The sequence below is a fragment of the Petaurus breviceps genome, unplaced genomic scaffold, assembly GCF_028583685.1.
Source record: "Petaurus breviceps papuanus isolate PSGF00001 unplaced genomic scaffold, PetGlider_PUasm1.0 387, whole genome shotgun sequence".
NCBI classification, from domain to species: domain Eukaryota; kingdom Metazoa; phylum Chordata; class Mammalia; order Diprotodontia; family Petauridae; genus Petaurus; species Petaurus breviceps.
This window is the reverse complement of record NW_027186308.1, coordinates 1,972,175-1,992,227: the sequence shown is the minus strand read 5'-3', so window position 1 is coordinate 1,992,227 and position 20,053 is coordinate 1,972,175. Positions and strand designations below refer to the sequence as shown.

The window sequence follows — 20,053 nt, the reverse complement described above, 5'->3', positions numbered from 1 at the left end:
TCTTGTCTGGGTATCTCCTGGTTCTTCAGCTGAATGTAGGTCCACTCGCCATTGTACCTAACGTGGGATGCCCAGCACAGAACGTGACCCTGCAGAAATGGTTCAGGGACTTCTTTGCTCTTTTCCCTTTGTCCCCAGCACTGGGGCCAATGCCCTGCCCTGGCAGGCCATATGCATCCACTCTTCAGTACTGTTAGAGAGGCAAGGAGAGGATGGGGCCCGAAGGGAAGCTCCTTCTCATGCCTTCTCCCTTGACATTGGCCTCCACAGTGGAGCTGCTGCCCCCTGGCCTCACAGAGACCCTTCCCATGAAGAAGGTCGAGTTCTCATGCCCTGACTCCCCTATATTGGCTTGTCCTCTGGACTGTCTGATGGCCACTGTCCCTGCTTTACGCCTCCCTCTCATGGTTCCACAGCCCCAGGAGATCCCATTTTAGCCAGAGTCCTCCCATAATCTGCCCATGAACTCTGTATTTTGACATTTCTGGCCCCTTTCTTTTTCACTCGCAAAAACCCATGGGGTTCAGTGGAATCTGACTGTTCTATCCTTCCAGAGGAGAGTGGTCATTCAAACACTGCCTTTGGAGTCTCTGGCTACTTGGAAATGGATTTGAGCACCCAAAATTAACCTGACAGTCCCAATTCTTTTCTTCTAGCTTAACCTCTAGTCTCTTGAAACCATTCAGCTTTCTCGGGAGTTAGGGAAAGCCCTTTGGACAGATTGGAAGAAACCATGGAGGGGCAAGGAGGATCAGGCTGATGCCCTGAGGCGAGGGGGGGGGTTAGGCTGATGCCCTGGGGGTAAAGGTCAGGCTGATGGCCTCGGGGGAGTGGGGGCTCAGGCTGTTGCCCTGGGTGGGGAATGAGAGTCAGGCCAATGGGACTGGCCCAAACAATGTCTCTTTTGCTTAACTAGAAGCCAGGTGACTGAGGCAAGAGACCCACAGAGAAGGCTGTCCAGAATTGAAAGTGTTTAGAGCTGGAAGGGCCCCTGAGAGAATGTAATCCCACAGGATCAGAGGCCCCATCTGGTTCAGCACTTTCCATGTTCAGGTGAGGAGGCAGAGGACCAGAGAGGGAAAGCTTTTTGGGTGTTTGTCCAGTGTCAAACAGGATGTCAATGACAAATGCTCTCACTGCAGATCCCAGACTCTTTGCACAGCGTCTTCCTGCCTCTTCAGCCCAACACCTTCATTTTACAGTGGGAGAAACTAAGGTATGGAGAAGGGACGCAATGTGCCCGTGGGTTGCTTTACCTCTGGTAAGCCCGCTAGGCAATTTTGGAGTCAGTCAATGAACACCGATTAAGTGCGGCCAGAATTGCCACAGCTCCCCAAGTGCTGGGCCTGAACTCAGGAAGACCCGAATTAAAATTTGGCCTCATACGTTTCCTAGCTCTGTGACCCTGGGCAAGTCCCTGAACTTCCGTTTGCCTCAGTTTCCTCACCTGTGAAAGGGGATAATAACAGCACCTGACTCCCAGGGGTGTTGTGAATGCTCACATGAGAGACCGTTTGTACAATGCTGAGCGCAGCGCCAGACCCCCGGCAAACGCCATCCAGTGTTAGCCACCACCACCACCATAGTTGTAGTCGCTGTCATTCGCCAGACGCCGCGCTAACCCCTGGACAGGCCCTGCTCTCAGGGAGCTCCCAGCCTAGTGGGGGAGACAACACGCAAACAAGTCCAGACGGAGCCAACTCTGCGCAGGGTAAAGAGGAGATGGTGGGCAAAGGGGAGGTCGCGCACTCGAGAGAGGTCGGGGAAGGCTTCCTGGAGGAGGTGGGACCCAGAGGAACCCCAATGGCTTCACCATTCCCTCTCTTTGGGCAGACAGCAGTCGGAGTCTCCCAATTCCAGCGCTGATGCTCTCACTTGGTTATGGCTTCTTGGGGCAGCCGGCGAATGTGGGGCAGGACCAAGCAAGGAGGCCAAGAGCTGGCCTCGCCATACTCCCACCGCTCACCAAAGGGACTGCTGTTCCCTCCTTCCTTTCTCTCCCACTCTGAATGCCTCTTCCCCATTAATCGAGCGCCCCCCCCCCCCCCCCCCCCAGGCTCGCTCTCCACTTGCTCCACTGTCCCAGTCAGAACGTATCCCCAAACCTTAAGGCGCGCATGGCCCGGACGGAATGTCTTCTCATCGACTCTTCACTTCCTTTGTGTAAAGTTCAGGCTCCTGGAGGGATGCTGCCTGCAGGCCACATCTGAAACAAGACTGGCACAATCTCCCCCTTTCTGGCCCTAGTGAGAGAAACGGGGTGGAGGGATCCCAAAGCCGTGTGTGCTCTTTGCGATCTGCTGGCGGTCTGGGCTCTGCCCTCATTCTTTGCTTCCTACATTCTTCATGTTTTAGTTTTCAACATTCACTTCCATAAGATTTTGAGCTCCAATTTTTTCTCCCTTCCCTCCCCACTCCCCAAGATGGCGTGCAATGTAATATAGGCTATGCATGTACAATCATTTTAAACATATTTCCACCTTAGTCATGTTGTGAAAGAAGAATCAACAAAAGGGAAAAACCAGGAGAAAGAAGGAAAGAGAAACCCGTCTGCTTGGCTCTTGGTTCAGACTCTGGTTCTTTCTTTGGATCTGGATGGCATTTCCCATCATGAGTCTTCTGGAAGCATCTTCGATCCTTGCATTGATGAGATCTGTCATGGTCGATCATGACATGATGCGGCTGTACCTGGGGACAGCGTTCCCCTGGTTCTGCTCCCCTCATTCAGCATCAGTTCATAGTCCAGTCTCCAGTTTTTTCTGAAGTTCTGCTCATCCCGTCTTACGGAACAATAGCGTTCCATTACACTCTCATATGCCATGCTTGTTCAGCCATTCCCCGATGAATGGTGTCCTCTCAATTTCCAATTCTTGGTCACCCGCAAAAAGAGCTGCTGTGTGTGTGGTGGGGGGTGGGGGGGGAGGTCATCTCACGATCCTTTCTTTGCTCGGTGGTTTGTGAGATCTTTTTGGGGTCAGAGGCTCTAGTTCCTGGCCCCAAAAGATTTGATTTTGTCAGCTGTGTTCTTCATAGGATACAATTCCATTGTGATTCTCCCCAGGTCCTCAGTCACTGGAAACAGGGTGGTGGCCTCTAATGAGGCCTGGCCCCTGGTACTTCTCTGAGGGAGAGGAGCTTCCCCTCCTCCCATCTTGTCTTGGTGAGGTTGACTTTTTAATCAAAGGGTAAAACTTTACATTTGCTTCATTTTTCCATATTTCAGTGGATCTATGATCTCCCCAATGTGGGCAATGCCCCAGTGGTGCAGATGGAAGCCCATTATGCTGTTGTCTCATGTAAATGTCCTCCTAGGATGGCCCTACAAAGGGGCTTCTCTGACATTCTGAGAGATCTCTTCACACCCTGGACAGCATTGATGATGCCCAGGGGCCTTCTTTGGGCCGTCCCTCTCTGCCAATACCTAACCAGCCCTGCTCCTTTCCCAGTCACTTCTGTCTCTGACCATGTCCTTCACGCCATTTCTCACGCTCATTCCTGTGTCCTGGTGCCATTGCAGGGTAATGGGAAGGGCAGCCTTGGGCATGGGCTGTCGCTGGTCTCACTTGCTGTGTGGTGGTCCACAGCCCTTTGGGGGAGTTTTCAGCCTTCATTCTTTTGGGGCCTTTTAGGACTCAAAAGTCATATAGTGTTACTGGATAAACCTGGTCTGTGGAGAAGCAAGGTGTCATCAGAACCAGAGCAATAGTGGCAGAAGCCTGGGGGGGTTAGTTGGTGCTTTTAAGCCACACAGTGTGTGTCTCTGTGTGAGTGTGTGTGTCCATGTGTGAGTGCATTTGTGTGTTCATGTGCATGTGCATGTGTGTGTCCATGTGGGTGCATTTGTGTGTGCATGTATGAGCACATGTACTGTGTGAGCACATTTGTGTGCGCATGTGCACATTCATGTGTGTCCATGTGCGAATACATTTGTGCATGTGCACACGCACATGTGAGCACATTTGTGCGCATGTGCATGTGTGTGTCCATGTGGGTGCATCTGTGTGTGCATGTGTGTATGTGCACATCCACGTGTGTGTCCGTGTGTGAGCACATTTGAGTGTGCATGCACATGTGTGCTTGTGCGCGTGTGTGTCCATGGGTATGCATGTGAATGTGCATCTGTGTCTGTGTGTGAACACATTTGTATGTGCATGTGCACATGCACGTGTGTGAGCACATTTGTATGTGCATGTGTGTGCATGTGTGTTCCATTGACCACATGCTTTCTCATTAGGCGGTCCCATGTTTCAAAAGGTACTTCTCAGTGCAGAACATCGCCACCAGTATCCAGCTCTGCCCCAGGTCTGGGCGGCTTGGCGGGAGAGGAGCCTGAGGCTGCTTCGAACCCCCCTTGGCCAAGGCACCGGGGATGCTGGATAACAACCCAGCCCAAGGTTCTTGTATCTGGCTCGTGCCTAGAACAGGCCTAACTCTCGTCTTCGCTGGACCTTAACATGTGCGCAGCAGTGGACCACATGGTTGTCATGTGCCTCAGAGCACTCCTGTGAGGTGTGGGGGAGCAGCTGCTGTCACTCACATTTGACAGATGAGGACACTGAGGCCCAGAGGTTTTGCTGTCACAAAACCTCGCAGGAGGGATTCCAACTCCAGCCTTTAAGAAGCACTTGACACCGGTGTGGGGCACACAGTAGTCGCCATATAAATGCTGCTTCCCTTCCCCTCCCTTATAGGGTTGTTGTGAGCATCAAATGAGGAAAGGCAGATGAGGTTATTTGAAGCCCTCCAAGCACCGTACAAATGTTGGTTATGATGATGATTAGTTATTAGACCCACAGTGAGGGGCTCTGAGGGGAGAGTGGGGCGTTATCACAGCCTGTGAAGGAAAGGGAGGGGGAAGGCCCCTGGCTCTGGCAGTGAGTGTGTGGGCAGCTGGGCCCGGGGGCTGTACTTCCAAGTTGGGGCTGGGGGCTTGCTCAGCCAAGAACATCTCTGCCCTGTGCTGTCTCTGAACCCCATCAGTGTGGTCAGCAGAGGGGCTGGGGGCAGGCCCAGGTGTCCTGGATGGAGAGGGCCCTCCCCTGCTTCCCCAGGCCCCCAGGCCTTTACTGGACGACCAGGAGCTTGATGGGACCCCCAGAAGGACATGGGCTTCTCCTTTTCCCCTTCTACAGACCAGCTGGAGCGAATGCGGGTTTAGAGCACCACCTGCTGTCTGCCAGAGGAGGAACGCCCCCATCTTTCACAAGACTCTTCTGTGCTGTGAAGGGCTTCCAGGGCTAGAGCTGGGATGTATGAACCCAGACCCCTCACAGTCTCTCCAGGGGTGTGGCCCCGAGGTCCCCAGTGACTCTCACAAGAGAGAGCCAGCCAGGGTCAGGAGAGCAAGTCTATAATTGTGGAGGAAGACCAGGAGACCTGGGGTCTGGTCCTTCCAGGGACACTGCCCCCGTGCTTGCCCCTCCTTGGGAGATGGCATTTCAAACCAGAGCTGTCGGGGCCTCTCAATCAGAGATGTCACCCCCTGGACTGGAGTCCTGCTTGTTCCACCTGACCACAGGACTGGGGCAGGGGGTGGGGAGCCCCAGGGTGAAATGGACCCTTCCTCTCTGTGGAGCAATGGCAATCCACGGGAGAATGACGGAAAAATGCAAGTCACTCCCCCACCCCATGGGTGCCCTCCTGCAGGCCTGACGCAGGGAGCCCCAGCACCTGGGGGGAAAGGGAGACGGCGGCCGTCTCTGATCAGGGCTGCTCAGAGTTTGTGACTTGGCAGGAATTATGGCTGCCCTCTGCGCTGAGGCAGATGCTTTAGCCCTCGGAGTGATCGTTAGTGAAAAAGGAACATGTTAACTGTGGTTGAGAAGATTTGTAGCTTCGATAAAGGTAATCTTGTCCACATCCCTGTTGAGTAGGTAGGACAGTTAGGGCATGCATGGGAAGGGGTGGAGCCGCTGAAGTCTCTGCCCCAGGCCTTGACCTCCGCCCTGGGGACCTCTATTCTTTACTTTATCCTAAAGTGGCCAGGAAACAAGCTAGGCAGACCCAGTCCTAGGCTGGGCCACCATCCAGATGTTTGGCCTCTAAGGCTTAGCACATCTGGGCAGGTAAGAATGCCCTGATGATGGACTGGACCTTCCATCTCTCTTCTAGATGGCATGTGAATTATTGCCCATGAGAAGCTGACTGATTGTTGTCTTTGTCTCTGATATTTAAGAGAGGAATCATGAGCCAGGCCTTCCCTGCGTCCTCCACTCTCCCCTGGGGCTGAGGGTTCTTGCAGGAAGCTCCACAGGTCCAGCCTCCCTCCTGGTCTCTCCAGGCTCTCTGCAAGGGGAAGTGGGACCCCAGGCTGGGAGATTCTCATTCCATCACTTAACCAACTGAAAACTCCCTCTCATTAATGGCGCATCTTCAGTGCACAAGAATTTGGCCACGACAGGCATTCTGCCAAAGTGATTTTCCTCCAGTCTGCCTATGGCACTCCCTCTCCTCCCCCAAATAATAAGAAAAGCCTTTGGTGGCTGCTTTTCCACTCTGAAGGCTAATGTTGCAAGCCCGTCCTTCACAATTTGACTTGAGCCGCTTCTTTCCAGTCTTATTTTGCACAATTCTCCTTCACCTACTCCATGTCCCAGACAACCTGGACCAAGGGCTTAACCTCCCCAGGACTTGGCTTCCTTCTCTGTAAAATGTGGTAGTTGGATTAGATTCCCTGATCCTAGAGCTGTGACCCTGAATAAGTCACTTCACCTCCTTGGTCCTTCTTAACTGTAGTGTGAGGGGGGTGGACGATAGGCCTCTGGGGTCCCTTGCAACTCTATGATGCAGAGGAGGAGGCTTCCTCTGGGACTTCCCTGAATGACTTGGCCCCTGGAGCTATGTATAGGAGAACAGTCAGACCCCGGGGCCTGGGAGACCATTCCTCCTGCCTTCACAAACCTTCTCCTTCAAGCTCTGCTCCCTTGGGTCTGACTGCCTCTGGTTACCTCCTCCATGAAGTCTTCCCAGATCCTCCCAGCTGAAAGTGTTTTGTCCAGCCAGAATACTTTGCTCCATCACTCTCTACCTGGTATTAAACACACTTCTATCCATGTCACCTCCCCACCTCACCCCCTGAAGAATGGAAGCTCCAGGATGATGGGGTGGGGTGGGCTGTATGGGAGGGGCCCTAACACCATGCTTTGCATGCAATAGGGGCTTGATAATATGAGAAATAGCAAAGGGTTAAGTGTCCACAGGACTGCAAAATTGCTGAAAGAGTGAGGTTAGCAGACCAGGCAGCAGCCTTGGGAGGAACTGAGGCCATAGCCTTGGGAAGAGGTCGGATTCCCATTTCCCACAGAACTCCTAGATAATACGAAAGGTGAAAAAAGAGTCAAATAAAAAGGGGCTGGCAATAGCAGGTGGATTGACCAATGAGAGAGCAGCCTTGGGATCCTCAGATCCAGATAAAGACTGGTTAGACCTGTGGTGGGAGGGTGGGGTGGGGTGTCAGTATTCTGGGGTTGTTACTGGGCTTCCTCAATGAACCTCATGTATTAAGCATGTTATCTAATAGAATTAGAGCCTTGTTAGTAATAATGTATGATAATGGAGAGGTGAACCCAGAAGAGAACGAAACAATCACTCCTCCAAAGGCAGTGTCTGCACCAAGCTAATGTATAAAACTCGCTTGGCTTCTGTCTCCTTCACTCCTCCTCCTTCCACAAGAAGGATGGGGTCATGGGGCAACTAGGTGGCACAGTGAATAGAGCACCAGCCCTGAAGGACCTGAGTTCAAATCCTGCCTCAGACACTTGACACACTTATTAGCTGTGTGACTTTGGGCAAGTCACTTAACCCAATTGTCCTCCAAAAAGCAAAACAAAACACAAGGACAGGGTCCACTTCTGGCCATAAGTGATGTTCCTTTGGATTTCTCCCTAATAGATTTCTTTTGATACCAGATTTTTGGTGTCTATTGTGTTTTTGCTTTTCTGAGTTGGTATTTCCAATAATAACATTTTGTTGAGTGTGTTGCAATTGTCGATGCTGCCATTTCATCACGGAGTGATTTGGGCTCCCACAGTCCCTGGGGCCCTGTCCTCACTCCAAGGAGAAGGATGGATGAAGGATGGACTCAAGGAGGAAAGAAAGGCTGGGAAGGAGAGTGAGCAGCATCTCTCACATGTAGAAGATGAGGAGGGAAAGACAAGAAGGGAGACTTGGCTCTTCTGTGCCTGGATGGGTGTCAGGGAAGGCAGCAAAGGACAAGGGTAAGGGCAGAGCAAACCAGTCCTGACAGGGTGAGGGACCGGCAAACTCTGCATCCAGACCCGGGACAGCCTTAGCAGCAGGGAAGGATGTGAAGCTGGAGGTGACATTCGCAGCCAGGACCAGAGGGCTCCAGTGAGAGGGGAGGAGGTGGAGGTGAGTCCAGAGGATCAGGGGAAGCAGACAGACCCACTGACCGGATCCTTCACCTTCACTCTGCAGGCTGCCCAAGGAACCTCTTCCCTCAGCTAGGTCAACCTGTGGCTGGTGTGAACCCAACGAAGGGGTTCACATTCCGTCCAGGGAGCCAGGCCAGAAGGGAAGGGCTTTACCCACGATTGAAATCAAATGAGTGTTTTCTTATTTAAATTTCTTTCCCCAAAGAGTAAAAACCACTGCAGGCCCCTGGGGGTCCTGGCTTGACCAGTCCTGATTTGGAGCAGGTTAGCCCTCTGCTTCCATCCTCAAGGAAGGGCATCTCTGGGGCACCTCATGGGCCCTGCCAGCTGATGCTGCATGTGTATAGGGAAGACAGAATTTGGAGAGGCCAGAAAATGAGCTATGGGGCTGTCTTGAGTGAAGAGAAGTTCATGCGTGCGTGAGGGGTTGTGTGTGTCTGTAACTGGGCCCAAGTCTAGAGAATCAGCAGATGTAGGCTATAAATTGAGGGGGAAATGACTAGAGAATCAGAGGCTTTAAAGGTTTGGCTATATGCCTGTGCTTGAGGAAGACTACTCACTAGGCACAACTATTTCCTTCAGGAAAACCCAGCAAAGGCCAGTGCTCCCTGGTGTAGCAGTAAGCATCCCAGCTCCCCCAGGGTGGCTGCCAACACAGGTTCTTAGATCTGCTTTGCTAAAGGAAAGCAACTCAAAATGGGTTAACAGGGCTACTTTAATCAAACATATATCGTTTACCTAGTTCAGGGGGAAAAGGTCAGCACCCCGAACTTCAGAGAATACAGACAGATTTATCAAGACAGAGAAAAAGATCAAGCAGACAGGCTTCGAAACTGTCCAACCATTACATCCATACCAAGTCACAGTTACCAGAGAGGAAAATATCAACATCTGGGTTTTTCAAAGCCGGGCGGCTCTCAAAACAATGGCTGCCCAGAATCTCATCTGGTCAAATCACACAACACTTCTCAGAGTGAGCCCCAAAACAAAGCCTCACATCAGGGTTTATATAGCCTTCTCCTGGGTCAGAGAATATAACAACCCTCTTGACCCACTGCACAATCTCTTGAGAAACAAGCCTCCCACCATAGGCTCCAGGTGCACTTAAGCCTAGGGGCAGGGAAGATCTTAAAAATTTACATTCCCATTACACCTGGGCATGAAGATAGCAAAGGATCTAAGGAGGGATCCTTCATCCAGGAATTGATCCTTCCTCCACCTCACACAGCTCCTGCTTGCCCTAGCCCTCCCCCCCCCAAGCCATTCCCCTCTCCCAACTCAAGTGTGTTCTAGCAAGCAAGGAAAATGGGGGGGGCAGGGCTAGAAAAAGCAGATCCTCTTTGTGTTCTAGGATGTATAAAGAGGTGTACAGGAGAGGTGGGAGGGCTCGCCTGCCCTGCTCATCAACCTTTGGGGTCTACCCGATTCATCCATTCTTATCTGTAGCTCCAAGAAGCTGTAGCTTGGGCAGCGGTCACACCTCAGTAATTCTGTCTTGGCCAATGGACTAAACCAGATGGAGGGTAACTAATGGACCTCAAGCCCATGGGTGAGGTAGGGGGAGTCTATCCCAAGTATGAGAAGACTTCCCTGGCAGAGTGGGCAGATGAGAACAGTTTGCTCCAGTGGCCACGAAGAGTGAGGCCAATGACTTCGAGCAACTCCACTTCACTAAAATCCAATTCATGGCCAAGTCAAGACATCGCCTGTGATGTCAGTGGCTCTGTCCAAAAATTAAGCAGGGCCAACACATGCTATACAAGGCACTGTGCTGTGACCGGACGTGTGGTCACAAGGTGCAACGACAGACAGCCCTTATTCTCCAGGAGAACGCCATCTTGTAAGGGGGTGAGGGTGAGAAAGGCAGAATGCTCCCTTATTCTCCAGGAGGATGCCATCTTGTAAGGGCGTGAGGACGAGAAAGGCAGAATGCCCCATGGGGGAGATGGAAGGGAGCCTGGGCACTCCTCATCCCACCCGTGCACAAAAAAAAAAAAAAAAAGAAAAGGGGCCCCTGGGGAGGAATCTTGGGATGTGCGGTAGCTTCTCTGCTGCTCTGAGGGCAGCTGGGGGTGCCATGGTGCACAGAGCACTGGGCCTGGAGTCAGGAAAGCTTGCCTTCCTAAGTTCGAGTCCAGCCTCAGACACTTACTAGCCGTGTGACCTTGGGTGAGTCACTTAACCCCATTGATCTCATTTTCCCTATCTGTCAAATGAGCTGGAGAAAGACATGGCAGCATGTCTGCTAAGACAGCCCCCAGTGGGATAGCAAAGGCTTGGGCGTGGTGAATGACTACTGCCGCTACTGAAACGTTGCCGAGGTTCTTTTCTGAAATGCTGAAAATGTGACGGTGAAGTGGCCCCTCTGAGCCTTCCTTCCTAAGGCCACCACTGGGCCTAGCCTTCAGCCCGTGATCGTCACCACCGGCCTTTTCGCTGGTCTTAAGGTCTCCTGCCGTCCTCAGGGAGCTGGTCCTAAGGTCGCCAAGAAGAAACCCTCGATATGGGCGGGGCATTCTTCGTGCCCCCGACGCTGCGGGTAGCTCGCTAAACTGACTTCCATGGAATGTCCATAGATCTCACTGAGGAAGCCAGAAAGCTCTAGGCATCAATGCAATCAGCTCCCCATCTTCTGGATGTTAGAAATGTCCCGAGAACTTCAGCCTCTCCGGGAATCCTTTGGTTTGGACTGTGAGCACATCACTGTGCACTTTCGGTCACTGGCACGTCGGATTGAGGCCTCTGTGGTCTGGGACAAGGGCTCAGGATGTGTGGTCAGGGCAGCTTGCTCCCTGGGTGACCCTGGAGAGTTTCTTGCCCTCTCTGGATCCTGCTTCTTCATCTTTCCAATGAAGACTTAGGGTAGGCAAGCCCTAAACTCCCTTGAATTCTTCTGACATCTTCATGTTCCAAGGTTTGCAGCATTCAGGTCACATTAAGTCACCAGGAGGATATTGGGATAAAAATGAGCTTTTGTTTGTTTTTGCTCTGTGGCAACAAACAATTAGGGACAATGGGAAGAGCTCTGGTTCTTGCTGAGATCTGGCTCCCACTCCTCCTCCCACTCAGTCTCGGGCCGGCTTGATTTCCTCTGCAGCACCTGCCTGAGACCGAAGCATGGACAGACGCACTGGCAGGGCTGCCTCTCCAGCTGCATGTCACGGTGTGGGATTTATACATCAGCAATCGATTTCCCCTCCAGTCTTGCTGATTAGATCATTCCTTCTTGTTTGTCCAGAGAGGTGCTGTGCAGCATTCTATCCGCTTTGTGACTGCTGCGTGGTTGGCTGGAGAAAGTCCCAAAGACCAGCTGTGCCCTTTTCTGGTTTTCAAGGAGTGCCCCCTATCCCTGTTTGGACCAGTATTGGGAGGGTTTGAGGGGGTGAGACAGCAGGTGTGGGCGACTTTTCAGCTCCCTCCCTTTGACTCAAACACGACCAGTGCCCCTCCGTGCCTTGGGAATTTTGTCTGAAATAATTTGCAAACAAATCATTGTTGCTGGAGTTTAATATTTCTTCAGTTAGGTTCATATTCTTAGTGACTTCTTTTTTGAAATTGTTTATTGTGAACTTATCAACAAGTGCACACATTTCAGTGTCCAAAAGGGAGCACAAGTTTCAGATGACTATAGAGTTATATCTAAATACCCTATTGTCCTTACGTGTGTATTTGTTTTCCTTATACTAAGCATCGTGCTTGACTTTTAAGTACTCAGATGCTGTTCATTCCTTCTTTCCTCCCTCCCTCCCTCCCTCCTTCCCTCCATCCATCCACCCCTCCACCCCTTCCTCCATCCATCCACCCACCCATCCTTCCATCCATCTATCCATTGATCCATCCCCCCATCCCTCCCTTCCTCCCTCCATCCATCCACCCCTCCCTCCCTCCATCATGTCATTGCTCTCATTATTAACATTCTGGGATCTCATTCACAAGGTTGTGGTTATATTTCTCATAATTTCATCCCCTATCTTCAGCTTCAGTTTTCTTTTCTCCATGTTTGCTAAATCCTTTACAGCTGCAAGATAATTTTCCTTGTTGGAGAAACTGAACGCATAACTGGAGATGTCTTCTTCCTTGTCTACCATCACCTGTTCAGAACAGGAGCCCTTCCCTTCTTGTGTTTCTTGCAGTGAAGTCATACAGGTTAAATTCTTTGCAAATATTAAACATACCACATATATTTGAACAACAATAGCCATCACTAATACTTTGTGTTATTGTTATTTTTTATTCTGAACCAAACCTAAAATGCTTACTTTACTGTATGTGAACTTTTTCACAAAACCAATCCTATTTTGGGAATTGGCTTCTCTGATCTCAGTCTCCTAGACCCACACCGATGCCAGGTAACCAGAGCAGCCTAAGAAGTCCTTGGAGTGGTAGTTGGGGGCAAGAGCTGCAGTGTGACGTGGAGACAAGCGTGCTTCCAGGGTGCAGGTGTTAGCACCCACAAATATTTCTTGGTGGATGATCACCATCCTGTGGGTTGAGGAGATGGGAGAATTCATCCAGTCGGAATAGTCATTGAACATTTAAGACACCACTTCTGGCCCCATGGAGTTCTGAGATGTGCGGCACTTCACCTGGCTGATTCATTGGTGGCCCTGAGTAGTTTCTTTCTTACTTGCATTTGCGTCTGCATTGTAAAGGCTGTAGCTTTAGCTGAACAGCTCTGACTTAACTCTTGCTGAGAGTCTTACTGTTCTGCTCCTTTCTTAGGATTTCTCACTCAGCTTCCTTTCCCTTATCATCATAGACAGATTTTTCTGTCCAAGACACCTCCCCTTTGCCAAGTTTTCGTCTAGACCCTGAAGGCGTGATGAAAAATCTCAGAGTATTCTCTGAGCAGAAAAGATTGTTTGTATCTAGGTGAACCCAATGACAATCTGAGATGCAGGGATGGTCAGCAGCATTAAGTGTGTCAGTAAAGGAGTGACGGAGATTAGCATTTTGACTAGTGCTTGAAAATGAAAAGAGGAATTTCCAATAGTAGAAAATGAGATTTTCACTGTTAAAGGACAGCAATTCTCTGTCCATGTCTGTGAGTGATTCTTCTCTAAACTTCTTAGTGATCTTTCTTAAGCTTGGGTGACAACCATCCTTTGGGGTTACTGTTAAGATTATCCAGCTAACGTTGATGCCAGACACAACTGGGGCACTAACATGATATCAAAGAAGAAGAAAAGAATTTCTGGGCATTACATTTCAGAAAGGACAGTCATTAGCTGGAAAACTTCCAGAGGAAGGCAACCCAGATGTTGAAGGGTGCCAGGTCCATCCCGTATGAGAGTTGGTTGAAGAAATCAGCATGTTTAATCTGGAGAAGAAAGAACTAAGGGTGCCACCAGAGTTGTCTTTAGGTAAAAGACAAATTAGATTCGTTGTTTGGGGCCCTACAGGTCAGAACTCAAAGAAACGACTGGAGTTATAGAGGCCGATTCTGGCTCGACCAGGGGGCTCTTCCTTGAGCAGATGCCAGATGCCCACGTGGCCAGAATGTCCTAGAAGGGATTCTTGGCCAGGTAGAGGATGGGCAGGGTGGCTTCTGAAGTCCCTCCCTCATCTGAATTTCTGTGACTCAGTGTATGAAGAAAGTCTTTTTTGAGTATGTTTTATAAGAAGACTGAAAGCTCTTACTCATGGGTCCTCTGACCAGCTCTATTAATAGTTTCTTTTCAAGTTCCCTCATTAATGAAATGAGGATTGGTTCAGTGCAATGATGAAAATCAGACATTTCACAGGCCAGGGGTTTCTGCTGGGACTTCCAGCCCCCTCCTTTCCTCCTCCCCTTCCTGTTCCTGGAGGGGTGCGGAGTCACACAAATGCGTCCCTGTTGGAGCAGGCACAGGGGACTCTGAAAATAGGACAGCATGTTCACTGGCTGTGCTCTGGAACAAAGTGCTAACAGATGTTCTCTGCCCGGCCTCCTGCGCTCCGCCTCCTCCAGGAAAGCCTCCAAGAGGGCTCTCGCCCCAGTTTCTCAATCAAGTGGAAGGTCAGCTTGGCGTGGGGCCACCTCCCAATGAGAAGCAGAGTCCTCTTGGAACATGGGACCGAGGACAAAGCTGGCGAGGGAGGGAGGGAGGCAGACTTGGGACTCGGCTTCTCCTTTCCTTCAGTCCAACTCCCACTCCTGACCCTACCGGGCTCTCAAGCCTGGACTGACCTGCCGCCTCCTCCCAGATCCCAGAAGGCTCTCAGATATGATTCCCCCTCCTTGCTCTGAACGTGCAGGGCGCTGCTTTCTTCGTTTCTTTTAGCTCATTCATTTGGCCCGCTCTCCTGTTATGGCTAATTCGTCTTTCTTCCTGAGTTATGAGGGCAGAGATCCTGCCTTATCTTTGGGTCCCCGTTGTGTGCCCAGAGCAGTGCCATATGGTAGATGCTTGACAGAGCCTGCTTTTAACATGCAGTTCTCTAAGTCTGGGCCCCCAGGACAAGGCCAGCACCTTGAGGGCAGGGCCTTCCTGCTCTTGTCTTTGGACTCCCCCCACACACACTTAAAAAGTGCCCATACATGGCAAGTGTTTCATAAATACTTGTAAGACTGGAGAGAGAGGGAGCAGCTGGAGGGGGCGACGTCGGCTGCTTTCACTGGAAATCCTCAAGATGCCATCTCTGTGTCTGGGCCCACAGTAACAGGCGCCTGCGATTCAGGCACCGTTTGAGTTCACTTCAACAAAGCTATATTAAGGGTGGGGAGTGTAAAGGCAAAAAAGGAAGCCATACCCGTCCTCAGGAGCTTGAATTTTGTGGGAGTACGGGGACATATTGTGCCCAAATGCACGCGGTCTGTTGTGTATTGTGGGGGGGGTACATTTGGAGGATGGTCGCTGGACAGAGTCAAGGGCACCTCAGAGGAGGTGAGTGGGGGAGGGCAGAAGGATGGCTTCCCCTCCTCTACTGAAGCTGGGTAGGGAGGACTGGCCTTCCAGGGCATCCTGACTTCCAAATGAAGCTGTAATTCATGGCAATAAAGTTCATTTCTGGGCCCAGGGCCAAGGATCCCTGCTTCCTTGCTTTGCCTCCTGATCCCGTTTGTCCAGGTCCAGTGGAACTGCTTTCCCTCATGCAGTCAAGGGTCAGGGAGTAGGTTTCCCTCTTTTCAGCATCAAGGGGACACTTTTCTCTACCTCCTTCATCCAGTCTATTCTAGGGTGAAGAAGCAACAGACCATGATTAAAAGATCTATTGTATCTATTTCTTGACAGGAAGAGGTCCCCTTCTTCTCCTTAATATGGACCTTTAAGGGCCCCTTGGAGACTCTGGAGTGGCCTGGGGGAAGTCAGCTAAGACAACTAGCCAGAACGGAAGGGGAGTGTGGCCTGTGATGCCTTCCCATCTGGGCCTTTTCCCAGATTTGGGCTGGCCCCTTTCTTTCTTCCCAGATCCCATTGAAGAGATAACTGCTTCTAAGGCCCACCCGTCTACAGCCAGCCTGCCCCCCATCTTTGGGCTCTTTTGACACATGACTTCCTGTCCTCTCTTAGACAATGGAGACTGCTCAACTCTTTCTTAGGGACAAAGAAGGGAGTTCCCATCCCTCTGCCCCACCCTTCCTTGCCATTCAGTAATGATTATCTGGGGAAGAAATGGCATTTGGGCACAAGCCTCACCCCCCTGGAGGAGATGGCACTGTCCTGTCACCACCATGTGCCCTCCAGATGTTGGCAGGGTGGCAGACCCTGGAGCTTCTGAGACATTGCCCTCATCTTCCCCTTGGCACAGGGTCTCATTTTGAGCATGAGAGTGAGGGTAGAGGAGGACGATTTTGATGCTGCTCAAACTCTAAAGCTTCCAGAGTCGTTGCCAAACTTGGATCTTTGTTCAGTTTATAACAGGGCTCAGGGCATGAAGAGGAATGAATAAAGTGGGCTTGGCTACACCCAGAAAAGAGTGTAGATATCGAACAGAAGTGACGCAGTTTAAGAAAAAAAGTTAGATTATTAGCAATCGATGGGAAGGTTGTGGACTCAGTTTCCTTAAGTCACACATGGGCTTTTAGAGTTTGGACAGAGCCCACAAACACAATGGCCTTAATAGTTTTTATGAACTTAGAAAATTAGGGGAAATAGTTTGGAATTCTTGGACAAAAAGCCAAGGTCCTGGGCTTTCGTTTTTGTCTCACCTGCATCTCATGTAATCCTTTCCTGTATCCAAAGTGTTGAGGAGGACCCTTCAGAGGCTGGGAGGCCATTCCTTTTTGGGCAGGATCAGCTTCTGTGTCTGAATGATAGGAGTGCTCCTAGGGGCCCATAACAGCCACACTTCTCTTGGAAAATCTCTTTTGGCCAAACTTGTCTACTTCTCGGTGGGCTGTGGTTTGACTTTCTCTCAGGTGTTCATTCTGATTGCCGGGATATCTCTGTGTAATTTCAGAGCTCTGCCACACAGACCTTTAAAGAGGGAGTCAGCAAGGGGTTCGTTGCCATGACGAAGGCCACAAGAGGATGGTCTCCTTGCCTGGCACTCGTGGAAGAAAAATATAAATGTGGAAAACCTCCCTCAGCTTCTGCAGTGGCAATGGCCGGGAAGATGGAGGAAGATAAGACTCACACTTTGGACTCCTAAAAAAGAGTCCTTTAACCCCTGATGTACTCAATGTGTGATCCTGTCTTCTCGGGAGAACTGGGCAAGAATGTCACAGGATGAAATTCCATGGGGGGTTGTAATCTGCCACTGTGCTTGAGGTACCCACATTGGTCAGGTTCAACTCACCCTAATGAGGATTAATTGAGTGCCTATTATGTGCCAATAACCTTGAGAGGTGTGGAGCTGGGAAGGACCACAAACAGACGAGACTGGAGATTCCTCATGCAAACAATTCTCTCTTCAGCGACAGTGAAACCACAACAATGAGGTCACAGCCTCCTGGCTCGCAATATCTTGAATAAGGAGGAGAGTTGGTCCTAAAGAAAACAAAGATGGGAAAAGTCCCTGGACCAGATAAAAATCCAGGTATATGAATGCACATATGAAAGAAAGACAAATTCCCCCAGGCTTCCTGCTGGAGGAAGGTCCATGCAGGACGAGGCAGTCTGGAGAACAATTTTGGGTCAGTTCTGGGGAAACCTGAGAGGGGAGAAGATACCAAGCAACTGGGGAAAATCACGGCATCATCACTGCCAAAAAAGACAGTCAGAGAAGCCGGCGGGCTCCCTTTCCATCACTCCAGAATCTTAGCGGGAAGATTCCACACATCTGTGGAAGGCGTCCTTGAAGACCCAAGGACAGGCTTTTGCCACGTGATATTCAACAGCAGACTGTGTCTTTACAACCACACACCTGATAGAACAGGATGGAGAATAAAAGTCAGTCAGGCCCAAACATTTATTAAGCGTCTATTATACACCAGGAGCTGCAGTAAGTGCCAGCGACACAAATATGAAAAAGAAATCTGATTCTACTGGGCTTATTGCTTGTTGTTGATTAAAAAAAAAAGATCCAGCCAGAAAAACGCTGCCTCTGACAGGGGAGGTATAGTGCTCATGTGAACATTACGCAGGTTCTTTGAAGAAGTGTGTAATGAGAGGACTTTGTTCAATGGCTCCTAATGATACATTTTCCTATAATTCGATGTTGACTCTATAGCTACAAGTTGCACGTCAGCACTTTCCTCAATGGGATGAAATGTAGTAGGTAGAAATGTCTTATACTCGAGTTAGAGAAGAATTTCTTCCTCTTAGTAAGAGATTAGATAGAAGTTTCCCTGAAAAGGGCCTGGGGCTTCTAGTGCCCTTCAAGACCAAGACGTCATCAGTCAACAGCAGCCAGTGTATTCTTGGGCTGCCCCAGGGAGGCTTTGTGTCCACTCTGGGGAGGTATTGTTTCCTTGTTCTCTGACCAGACTACATTCAGAGATCTGGGCTCTCTTCTTGGGCCACAGATCATAAAAGACAATGATAGTATGCAGAGAAGGGTCACCAGGGTGGTGAAAGTTGTGCCATCTGAGGTTGGGTCTAAGGAGTCTGGAGGGTTAGCTTAGAAAAAAGAAGACTCCAGTGGCCTACAATGGCTCTACCTGTAATGTCTGTGATGTCCTTCAAGAGGTTAGACTATGCTCCCCCTGGCCCAAAATGTTTGTACCAATTTGCAATGCTACTAACAATGCATCAGTTTGCCTGTTTTCCCACAACTCCTCCAGCATTGACTATTGCCATTCTTCTGTCAACTTGGCCAATTTACTGGATATGAGGTGAAACCTCAGGGTTGTTTTGGTTTGTTTATTATTACTTATATTATAATTCATTATTAGTGATTTAGAATATCTTTAATGTGGTTAATTCTTTACAATTCTTCTTTGGAGAACTGTTTGTTATTTGCTTTGACCACTTATATTGGGGAATGGCAATTGGTCTTCAATATATTTGTTGATTGTTCACATATGTATGTATATATTTGTTTATATGTGTGTATGTATATATGTGTATATGTAAATGCCAAAGCTTCATCAGATTGATTTCATACAAAGATTTTTTTCCCCATTCGATAGCTTCTCTTCTTTTCCTAGGTGAATTTTGCTTGTGCAGAAACTTTTAGTTTCATATAATCAAAGTGATCTATTGCTTCCCTCCTTGGGTTAAGAACACATCTCCTACCCATAGCAGTGAAAAGTATGTGACTTATTTTTCTATTATTTTTTTCATAGTATGATCCTTAATAATTTAGGTCATGTATGCATTTAGAATATATTATGAGGTGTGTTGTAACATGTTAGTCTAAGTCAAATTTCAGACTGCTTTCCAGTTTTCCCAGCAGGTTTTTTAATCAAATAGGGAGTTCTTTCCTAAGTAAATTATGTTTTCTGCTTTATCGACCGCTAGGTTATTGAGTTTCATTGTTTTTGATTCTCTCCTGTCTAGTCTGTTCTATTGATCTATGTCTATTTTTTAAACCAATACCAAATGGTTTTAATTATTGCTGGTTGTTTTTTTTTTTTTTTGCTTTTTTTGGGAGGGTAATTGGGGTTAAGTGACTTGCCCAAAGTCACAAGGCTAGTAAGTGTGTCAAGTGTCTGAGGCCAGATTTGAACTCAGGTCCTCCTGACTCTAGGGCCAGCGCTCTATTCATTGTACCACCTAGCCACCCCAAATTATTGCTGTTTTATAATATAGTTTAGTCACAGAAAAAATGGCTTCTCCAATTCTAAGTGTGAAAGACCTTAGGATGGGGGCGGCCAGGTGGCTCAGCGAGTAAGAGCACAGGCTCCAGTGTCGGGATGACCTGGATCAAATCCGGGCTCAGATACTCAGCACCACACCCAGAAATAACTGGCCGTGTAACCTTGAGCAAGTTACTTAACCCTGATTGCTTTAAAAAAAAAAAAAAGAAAGACTTTAGGACAGGCAGGCAATATGTCTGCTCTTCACAAAAGCCAGGATTCTACTGAGGCTGGACCCTCCTGCCACTATGGCCCTAGAGGTGGCTTCATGAGGCCTTGGAGTCACTGTGGTGGTGGGGGTGGAGGGGTGGGGCTGAATCTGAAGACTGGATTTTGACTGGCCCTCCAGGCTCAGGTACATTGTCTCCTTACCTTGTGGACTGCCAGCTAGCTGTGTCTAGAAGTCAAGGTTACATCCTAGTGAGGGGCCCAGGAAGATGGGAGATAAGAAAAGGACACACAGGGCTGCTCCAGCATCTGGCTCTGGCCTTAGGAT

The 20,053-nt window shown here is 49.6% G+C and overlaps 1 long non-coding RNA gene across 1 annotated transcript; it reads left to right on the top strand.

Moving 5' to 3' along the window:
• Positions 1 to 922: 922 nt before the first annotated feature.
• On the top strand, positions 923 to 6,009 carry LOC138170784 (uncharacterized). Its single transcript, XR_011170748.1, has 3 exons — positions 923 to 1,053; positions 1,143 to 1,216; positions 5,133 to 6,009. It is a non-coding gene; the product is annotated as an uncharacterized lncRNA (long non-coding RNA).
• The last annotated feature ends 14,044 nt before the right edge of the window (positions 6,010 to 20,053 follow it).